The sequence below is a fragment of the Physcomitrium patens genome, chromosome 12, assembly GCF_059467195.1.
Source record: "Physcomitrium patens ecotype Gransden chromosome 12, ASM5946719v1, whole genome shotgun sequence".
NCBI classification, from domain to species: Eukaryota; Viridiplantae; Streptophyta; class Bryopsida; order Funariales; family Funariaceae; genus Physcomitrium; species Physcomitrium patens.
This window is the reverse complement of record NC_143421.1, coordinates 1,262,207-1,273,097: the sequence shown is the minus strand read 5'-3', so window position 1 is coordinate 1,273,097 and position 10,891 is coordinate 1,262,207.

Genomic DNA, 10,891 nt, shown 5'->3' with positions numbered 1-10,891 from the left:
ATGCAAAAAGTTGCAAAACAGCGAATTCGGGGTTTGTAGTTCAGCAATCTTTGAGTAGTCATATCTTTTGCATTACAACTCCAAATCAAGAGATTTTTGGACCTACTTGTAGCTTGAGATGGCATCTTTTGAGAGTGATAGCTTAAGAATGGTAGAAAAGTTTAGAGGTGACAACTTTCACCACTGGAAGGCCAAAATGGAGCTACTTTTGGCGTCATTGGATCTTTGGGAGATAGTATGTGAGGAGGAAGAGGCACCTGGATTAGAGGCAAGCATGAAGGAGCAAAAGGACTTCAAAAGACGAGAAAAGAAGGCTTTTGGCATAATTGCCACCAACTTAGATGAAACCAACTTTGCTCATGTCATTTCTTGCAAAGGAGCAGCAGATGCATGGAAGACTCTTTGCAATGTCTATGAGAGTAGGAATCTTTCCAATGTGCTATGGACAAGGCAAAAGTTCTTCACCGTGAAGATGGAAGAAGGTGAACATCTCATGGCTCATGTAAATAAGGTAAAAGCACTTTCAAACCAACTTGTTGTTGTTGACAAGCCTTTACTTGAAGAAGATGTTGTGATGACATTGCTCTCAAGCCTTCCGGACTCCTATTCCTCCGTCATTGTGGCATTGGAGTCCATTTCAAAGAAAGACCTCACTTTGGACTATGTCACGTCAAGACTAGCCCATGAAGTGACCAAAAGAAAGCAAAAGGAGTCTATTGGGGAGCAATCAGTACTATATACAAGACCAAGTAAGGCAAGTGCCCCTTTTCAACGTTATCTTCCTAAAACTTGTTACATTTGTGGAAAACCAGGGCATTTTGCTAAAAATTGTTTCAAAGCAAAGAGAGGAGAAAGAGAGAATGCCAATAATGCTTTTCATGACCATGGAGGTGAAGACTTTGCATTCATGGCAAAACAAACTCCTTCTATGCTTGATATGAGCAAATGGATTGTGGCTTCCGGATGTACCAAATACATGACTCCATACAAGTGTTCATTTAACACTTATCAACCAATTTCAGCAACCAAGGTTTGGTTAGGTGATAATTGTATGGTAGAAGCCATTGGAATAGGCACCATTGTAGTGGAGGTGGTGGTGAAGGGCATAAGCAAGAGAATCACTCTCAAGGATGTGTTGCATGTGCCAAAGATGAAGAAGAACCTCCTTTCGGTGAGTAAACTTGTAACTCATGGGTACAAAGTGCAATTTAACATGAATGGATGTTTTGTGAGAACCATGGAAGGCAAAGAAGTAGCAAAAGGGACTAGGAATGGCAATATCTATATTATCAATTGCAAGAGGATCAATGGAATGGAGGTTGCTGCCTTTGCTGAATTTCCATCAAATGAAGAGAAGATGGGCATTTGGCATCAAAGACTTGGGCATTTGAATGCCAAAAGCATGAAAGGGCTTCAATCCAAGGTAAATGGCATAGACCTTGGCCATTCTACGATGAATCTTGCTTGTGAGGGATGCATTCAAGGCAAACAATATAGGACACCATTTCCTAGAGGAGTTACAACAAGAGCAAACCAATTGCTGGAGCTTGTGCATTCGGATGTTTGTGGATCCATGAGGACACCATCTATGAATGGTAGTGAAAAGTGGGAGATGTGTCCAAGTGGGAGTAGTGGTGTGTTTGTGGACACATCTTCAATTCTAGCAAACAAACAAGAAGATGAAGAAGAGCATTCTCAAAGTGAAGAAGAAGAGGAAGATGCCATGATAGAAGAGCCCAATACTATGAAGACTTCAATTCCAGCAAGATACAACAAGGACAATGAAGAGAATGAAGATGAAGAATACCAACAAATGAGTAAGAGAAAACACTCCATGAGTCAAACAAGGCAGCAAGAGGTGTAAGAAGGCTCATCTTCTTTGCATGAAAGAAGATATCCAACACGTGAGAGAAGACCACAAGATGAATGGTGAAAGAACCACATCTTTCCACAACAATTGGATTTAAGTGGGTGCTTAGAACTAAGAGAGATGCAAACGATTGAAGGTCAACAATGGGCTATGTATTCTTTGTTTGAGTGGGAGCCATATCTTTGAATAGCAATAGACAACCAAACATTGCAAGGTCCACAATAGGGGCGGAGTATTTGGCAGCAAGTCATGAAGCAATGGAGGCATTTTGGTTGACGTTGTTATTGGAAGATATTGGACTTGTGCAATTTGAAGCTACTCCATTGAGGTGTGACAATCAAGGATGTCTTGCTTTTGGAAAGAATCCAAAGCATCATGAAAGAACTAAGTACATTGATATTCAGCATCATTTCATAAGAGAGAAGATAGAGATGGAGGTTATTGATATGATGTATTGTGAAACTAAAGACATGATGGCTGATTTGTTGACAAAAGCCTTAGTTAGAGGAGGACACAACAAGTTGAATAAGGCATTAGGATTGATAGCTAATTGACCAATAGCAAAGTGGGAGTGTTGAGAATAGAACTCTTTAAGTAGTTGTTAATGGTCAATAGAGTAGAAGTATTGTTAAGGATATTCCATAAGGTAGGGTGCTGGTCTATAGTACATTAGAGTACAAGGGGAGGGCTTATTGAAACATAGAAAACATACTCCACACAAGTAAGTTAGGACCAGCAAGGTTGCACTATAACAAATAGAGTGTGGTATGAGATAATTCTTCCCATGCCAACCCTTTCCTTATATACTAGTACCAAGGTACCAAGTGCTACAATCCATATGGGATATCTCCTAGGACCAGCCCTCCCCTTGTACTCTAATGCACTATAGACCAGCACCCTACCTTATGGGATATCCTTAACAACACTTGTACTCTATTGACCATTAGCAACTACTTAAAGAGTTCTTTTCTCAACACTCCCACTTTGCTATTGGTCAATTAGCTCTCAATCCTAGTGCCTTACTCAACTTGTTGTGTCCTTCTCTAACTAAGGCTTTTGTCAACAAATCAGCCAACATGTCTTTGGTTTCACAATACATCATATCAATAACCTCCATCTCTATCTTCTCTGTTATGAAATGATGCTGAATATCAATGTACTTAGTTCTTGCATGATGCTTTGGATTCTTTCCAAAAGCAAGACATCCTTGATTGTCACACCTCAATGGAGTAGCTTCAAATTACACAAGTCCAATATCTTCCAATAACAACCTCAATCAAATTGCCTCCATTGCTTTATGACTTGCTGCCAAATACTCCGCCCCTATTGTGGACCTTGCAATATTTGGTTGTCTCTTGCTATTCGAAGATATGGCTCCCACTCAAACAAAGAATACATAGCCCATTGTTGACCTTCAATCGTATGCATCTCTCTTGGTTCTAAGCACCCACTTACATCCAATTGTTGTGGAAAGATGTGGTTCTTTCACCATTCACCTTGTGGTCTTCTCTCACGTGTTGGATATCTTCTTTCATGCAAAGAAGATGAGCCTTCTTGCACCTCTTGCTGCCTTGTATGACTCATGGAGTACTTTCTCTTACTCATTTGTTGGTATTCTTCATCTTCATTCTCTTCATTGTCCTTGTTGTATCTTGCTGGAATTGAAGTCTTCATAGTATTGGGCTCTTCTATCATGGCAACTTCCTCTCCTTCTTCACTTTGAGAATGCACTTCTTCATCTTCTTGTTTGTTTGCTGGAATTGAAGATGTGTCCACAAACACACCACTACTCCCACTTGGACACATCTCCCACTTTTCACTACCACTCATAGATGGTGTCCTCATGGATCCACAAACATCCGAATGCACAAGCTCCAGCAATTGATTTGCTCTTGTTGCAACTCCTCTAGGAAATGGTGTCCTATGTTGTTTGCCTTGAATGCATCCCTCACAAGCAAGATTCATGGTAGAATGGCCAAGGTCTATGCCATTTACCTTGGATTCAAGCCCATTCATGCTTTTGGCATTCAAATGCCCAAGTCTTTGATGCCAAATGCCCATCTTCTCTTCATTTGATGGAAATTCAGCAAAGGCAGCAACCTCCACTCCATTGATCCTCTTGCAATTGATAATATAGAGATTGCCATTCCTAGTCCCTTTTGCTACTTCTTTGCCTTCCATGGTTCTCACAAAACATCCGTTCATGTTAAATTGCACTTTGTACCCATGAGTTATAAGTTTACTCACAGAAAGCAGGTTCTTCTTCATCTTTGGCACATGCAACACATCCTTGAGAGTGATTCTCTTACTTATGCCCTTCACCACCACCTCCACTACAATGGTGCCTATTCCAATGGCTTGTTCCATACAATTATCACCTAACCAAACCTTGGTTGCTTGAATTGGTTGATAAGTGTTAAATGAACACTTGTATGGAGTCATGTATTTGGTACATCCGGAATCCACTATCCATTTGCTCATATCAAACATGGAAGGAGTTTGTTTTGCCATGAATGCAAAGTCTTCACCTCCATGGTCATGAAAAGCATTGTTGGCATTCTCTCTTTCTCCTCTCTTTGCCTTGAAACAATTTCTAGCAAAATGGCCTGGTTTTCCACAAATGTAACAAGTTTTAGGAGGATAACGTTGAAAAGGGGCACTTGCCTTACTTGGTCTTGTAAATAGTGCTGATTGCTCCCTAATAGACTCCTTTTGCTTTCTTTTGGTCACTTCATGGGCTAGTCTTGCCGTGACATAGTCCAAAGTGAGGTCTTTCCTTGAAATGGACTCCAATGCCACAATGAGGGAGGAATAGGAGTCCGGAAGGCTTGAGAGCAATGTCATCACAACATCTTCTTCAAGTAAAGGCTTGTCAAAAACAGCAAGTTGGTTTGAAAGTGTTTTTACCTTATTTACATGAGCCATTAGATCTTCACCTTCTTCCATCTTCATGGTGAAGAACTTTTGCCTTGACCATAGCACATTGGAAAGATTCCTACTCTCATAGACATTGCAAAGAGTCTTCCATGCATCTGCTGCTCCTTTGCAAGAAATGACATGAGCAAAGTTGGTTTCATCTAAGTTGGTGGCAATTATGCCAAAAGCCTTCTTTTCTCGTCTTTTGAAGTCCTTTTGCTCCTTCATGCTTGCCTCTAATCCAGGTGCCTCTTCCTCCTCACATACTATCTCCCAAAGATCCAATGACGCCAAAAGTAGCTCCATTTTGGCCTTCCAGTGGTGAAAGTTGTCACCTCTAAACTTTTCTACCATTCTTAAGCTATCACTCTCAAAAGATGCCATCTCAAGCTACAAGTAGGTCCAAAAATCTCTTGATTTGGAGTTGTAATGCAAAAGATATGACTACTCAAAGATTGCTGAACTACAAACTCAGAATTCGCTGTTTTGCAACTTTTTGCATACTTTGAGTCCAAATCACGTCTAAATGGTGGAAAATGCTATGTCATGTAATTCTATGGCTTTCAAACATCTCCCTCACATCAAAATGACTCAATTTCTCATAAAACTTTCAAATACTAGTGTTACTTCAGCAAAGACACTATCAAGGTCTTGCACTAACCTCATACACTCACAAATCCAGGAGTAATGACTTCAACAAAACACTAGTAATACTATACCATAAGATCTCAACCACCAAACAAGCAACAAAGAAAATAAAATGCAAGAACAACTTACTTGGTAAGAGAATGTGGGCCCATAACCTATTGAAACATAGAAAACATACTCCACACAAGTAAGTTAGGACCAGCAAGGTTGCACTATAACAAATAGAGTGTGGTATGAGATAATTCTTCCCATGCCAACCCTTTCCTTATATACTAGTACCAAGGTACCAAGTGCTACAATCCATATGGGATATCTCCTAGGACCAGCCCTCCCCTTGTACTCTAATGCACTATAGACCAGCACCCTACCTTATGGGATATCCTTAACAACACTTGTACTCTATTGACCATTAGCAACTACTTAAAGAGTTCTTTTCTCAACAGGGCTGGTCCTAGGAGATATCCCATATGGATTGTAGCACTTGGTACCTTGGTACTAGTATATAAAGAAAGGATTGGCATGGGAAGAATTATCTCATACCACACTCTATTTGTTATAGTGCAACTTTGCTGGTCCTAACTTACTTGTGTGGAGTATGCTTTCTATGTTTCAATACTATTATGGTGGAGGTGGTTGTGAATGGACAAACCAATAGGATCAGACTCGAAAACATCCTTCATGTGCCTAAGATGAAGCAAAACCTACTTTCGGTGAGTAAACTTGTAATGAAAGGTTTTAAAGTTTAATTTGATAAGAATGGATGTTTTGTAAGAACATTTAGTGGAGACAAGGTCTTCAAAGGCTTGAAAGAGGAAAATTTGTACTACCTCATTTGTAAGAAGGTGAAAAGAGTGGAGGTAGGGACATTTGTTGAGTTTACATCAAACCAAGTCAAGTTGAATATATGGCATTGTTGCCTTGGCCATTTGAATGTGAAGAGCATGAGAGAGCTCAAGACCATGGTAACTCGCTTAAATTTTGGCAATACAAGCCAAAATGCAAAACAACTTGCATGTGAAGGATGCATACAAGCCAAACAACAAAGGGCTTCATTTCTAAAGAATATAGCAACATGTGCTACCAAGTTGCTGATTATTGTCCATTCGGATGTATGTGGACGTTTGAAGAATACAAGTATTGGAGAATCAAGGTATTTTCTTACTTGAATTGATGTTTATTCAAGAAAGATTTGGATCTACATTCTTAAAGCCAAGAGTGAATGCTTTTGGAGGTTTAAGGAGTCTAAAGTACTTGTTGAGAACCAAAGTGAATGCAAGATCAAGGTGCTGCATACGGACAATGGAGGTGAATACATGTCTAAGCAATTTAATGTTTATTTGAAGAATGTGTTAAGAAAATAAGTACTTAGAAGACACAACACTTAGAATCAGCAAGGTTGCATACAAAGAGAGTATGGAGTAAGATGTCTCTCACTTCCAACACCCATTACTTATAGGTGGTAGTTGCTGCCCTAAAAGACAACGTCCACTCTTTGACTTTTACACACATGGCCCTAAGACCCTTTTGGCATCTCACGAGTTCTAAGAGTATCCAATGTCCAATACTAATTACTCTTACGTCTTACACACATGCCTTTAGGATCCTTTGGCATCTCACGAACTAAGAGGGTATCCTATGACACACACTATGACTCATACTTAGTCTTGGGATATTCCCTTGTTAATACTTTATCCTTTTGACTTTGACTTTTGGTCCATGACTTCGTCCTATATCCATTGGATGCCCTTACCATATACCAAGAGTCAAACTTTTGACCACTAGCAACTTATCTAAGGTAATATCTTATACAAGATAATATTTTCTACTTTTATTTTAACACTCCCACTTTGCTATTGGTCAAATGCCTTTTAAGCCTAATGCCTTTGTCAACATGTGGTGTCTATCCTTTACTAATGCCTTTGTGAACAAATCAGCAAGCATGTCCTCCATTGCACAATACTTCATATCAATCACTCTCATTTCAATCTTCTGTCTTGTAAAGTGATGTTTAATGTCAATGTGCCAGGTCCTTGAATGATGCTTTGGATTCTTTGTAAATGCAAGACATCCTTGATTGTCACACTTCATTGGAGTTGCTTCCATTTGCACATCTCTAATGTCCTCCAAAAGTTGTCTTAACCATATTACCTCTAGTGTACCATGGCTTGCTGCCATATACTCCACCTCCATTGTTGATGTTGCAATTGTTGGTTGTCTCTTGCAATTGCATGAAATTGCTTCCACTCCAACAAAGAATACATATCCCGTCATTGATCTTCTATCATTTACATCTCCAGCCCAATCTACATCATAATAACCATGTAAACTAATATTATCACCTCCAAGGCATAATTTGAAGTTCAAAGTACGTTTTAAGTACCTCATGATCCTTTAAATGGTTGTCCAATGGATTGGTCCAGCCTTTGACATGTATTGACTCACAACACTCACCGCATATGCAAGATCCACCCTTGTGCCAACCATTACATACATAAGTGAGCCTACTACTGCCTTGTATGGAACACCTTGTATTTGACCTTCAACTTAAGCGAACTCTTCATCCGTGAGCTTCATCAACTTCAAGTTTACCTCCAATGTTGTTCCAATAAGCTTACACTCTTCCATATAAAATCGTTTCAATACTTCTTCAATATACTTGCTTTGGCTCATTGTAAGGGTCTTCTTAGCACGATCTCTTACAAACTCCACTCCTAAGCAATAGTGAAGCTCTCCCAAATCACTCATTTCATACTCCTTTTCTAACTTTACCTTCAACCAATCCATCATCTTCAATGTATTGGTTAAGATGATCAAATCATCAACATAGAGGATGACAATCAATATGAACTCATTTGATTGCATCACATATAAGGAATGATCAGCCTCACTCCTTATAAATCCTTCACTCACAAAGAATGTATTGATGCGTTGGTACCATGCCCTTGGTGATTGCTTTAGTCCATACAAGGATTTCTTCAACTTACAAACAAGGTGTTGTTTGCCTTCTATAACAAATCCTTGAGGTTGATCTATGTGGATGTCTTCTTTCAAACTTCCTTTCAAGAAAGCCGTCTTCACATCCATTTGATGCATCTCCAAATCCATTGCTGCCCCAATTACCACAATGGTTCTAATAGTGGTGAATTTGGCCATGGGAGCAAATGTCTAATAGAAATCTACACCAACAACTTGAGAGTAGCCTTTGGCAACCAATCTAGACTTGTATCTCACAATATTGTCTATTGCATCCTTTTTGCTTCTAACTGTCACGGACACAGAATACAGACTTGATATCTACCAAGAAGTTCAAGAAAAACTGGCAAGAACTAGATTAATTAGATGAATACAAGAACAATACCAGAGAGGTGAGCTAGAGCTCTAAGAGATGTGTTGTCGAGACTGAAGAACTCTTCAGCCTCGATCTCAATATATACTCCTATTTAAGAAGCTTCTCAAGCAACTTCTACCAACTAGGAAGCTTCTAGAAGGTTCCAGAGACTTGCTTCTAGAAGGTTCTAGAAACTTATCTCTAGAAGATTCTAAAGACTATGTCCCTAACATCTTCTACCAACTAAGAAGCTTCTAGAAGGATCCAAAGACTTGCTTCTAGAAGATTCTAGAAGCTTGTCTCTAGAAGGTTCTAGAAACTTGACTCTAGAAGGTTCTAAGGACTATGTCCCTAACACTAACTCCTTTTTACAACCAATTGAAGATTGATTTGATGGAATTTTAGTCAATTTTCATGTTCCATTATCCATCAATGATTTATATTCTTCTTTCAGAGCATTCTCCCACTTCAATGCATCCGTTGACTTCAATGTATCACATAAATTTAACGGATCAGCAAAAAGTGCAACATTGGCATGTTCTTCACTTACTTGAGGAAAGATGTGGTCCTTCCACCATTCACCACATGGTTTTCTTTCTCTTAAAGGATATCTCCTTTCATTTGAAGAAGACCCTTCTTCTTGCATTCCATCCTTCTTCTTTCTTAACGCTTGTCTTTTTTCACTCAAAGGTTGATATTCTTTATCATAATCATCACCTTTAATATCTTCATTGCCTTCATTGTTGAATCTAGAAATTGAAGGCACACTATGATTTATCTTCTTTGGCACTTGATCTTGACTTCTATTTCCTCCATCCTCATTTTCATTATCATCTTCTTCTTCTTCTTTCTTTGCTGAACTTGAAGATGTGTCCACAAATACACCTTTACTCCCACTTGGACACTCTACTAAGTGCTCAAAAGCACTCTTATGCTCTTAAAACTCTACATCACGACTTTTGATGATCTCTAGGTTTCTAAACACATTAGCCTATATGCTTTGGTACCTTCACAATATCCAACAAATACACATTTTGTACCTTTTGTATCAAGTTTGGACCTCATACAATCTGGTACCTTTGCATCAGCAATGCATCCAAAAATCCTCATGTGTGAAACTGCTAAAGTAAATAAGTATTATCTAAGTTAAGTTAATAAAAGGTCAAAAGCAGCAAAGGTAAAAGTAAGTAACAATGGTGGCAGCTAGGTTTATGAAGGCAGCTAGGATTAAGAGGCGGCTAGGTAAAGTGGTGGCTAAGTTAAGTCGCGGCTAGGATTTTATTGGATGGATGTAGATGAAGTTCAGCCATAGTAGATGTAAACTCCTCCTATATGTAAAGGAAGTTGGAAGTGAGAAGCATCTCATTCCACACTTCTCTTGTGTGCAACCTTGCTGATTTTGAGTTACTTGTATCTTGCTTGTTACGTTTCTTCAATAGGTTATGGGCCCACTCACACTTTGTTGTACCATTCAAGTAAGTTAGTATCATTCTCTTATGGTTGTACTTATGTGGAATAGATCTTATGGTCTTTGCTGATGTTAGGCTTTGTAAGATCTAAACTTGTGTTTTGGATATGAAGAGGTGCTGACTTTGATCTTACAAATCTCTTACATTGCTTTGTTGGTTCTTATCTTCCTAGATTGAGAGTTTAAGACATTATAGAAAGACCTTGATAGTGTCTTTTGTTCTTTCACTTATCTTGTGTGTATATAGAAATGTTTGACTCAAAAAAGTGAGATTGCATGATATTTGTTGAGAAAAGAACTATTTAAGTAGTTGCTAATGGTCAATAGAGTAAAAGTGTTGTTAAGGATATCCCATAAGGTAGGGTGCTGGTCTATAGTACATTAGAGTAAAAGGGGAGGGCAGGTCCTAGGAGATATCCCATATGGATTGTAGCACTTGGTACCTTGGTACTACTATATAAAGAAAGGGTTGGCATGGGAAGAATTATCTCATACCACACTCTATTTGTTATAGTGCAACCTTGCTCGTCCTAACTTACTTGTGTGGAGTATGCTTTCTATGTTTTAATAGGTTATGGGCCCACATTCTCTTACCAAGTAAGTTGTTCTTGCATTTTATTTTCTTTGTTGCTTGTTTGGTGGTTGAGATCTTATGGTATAG